The following is a 275-nucleotide window of genomic DNA, read 5'->3' on the forward strand; positions in this document are numbered from 1 at the left end:
AGGCAGATACTCAATCCCTTAGCCACACAAGTGCCCCAAATATAGCAGGTCTTAATTTGTAATCACCATGCTCAGGTTAAGAAGCATTATGTTATCTATTTTCTTAAAATTATATTAAATCTGACTCTACCCCAACCTCTGACTGGCCAACCCCTCTTCCCCATTTTCCCCTAGAGTCTTACACAGTCCAGAATATTCAGGAAGAAACAGTATTGGTCATAGCTCATATACCCTTTGTTTATATCCATATAGTCTTTTGAAGGTAGAAAGTTTTA

The sequence above is a fragment of the Canis aureus genome, chromosome 23 (assembly GCF_053574225.1).
Source record: "Canis aureus isolate CA01 chromosome 23, VMU_Caureus_v.1.0, whole genome shotgun sequence".
Lineage (NCBI taxonomy): Eukaryota > Metazoa > Chordata > Mammalia > Carnivora > Canidae > Canis > Canis aureus.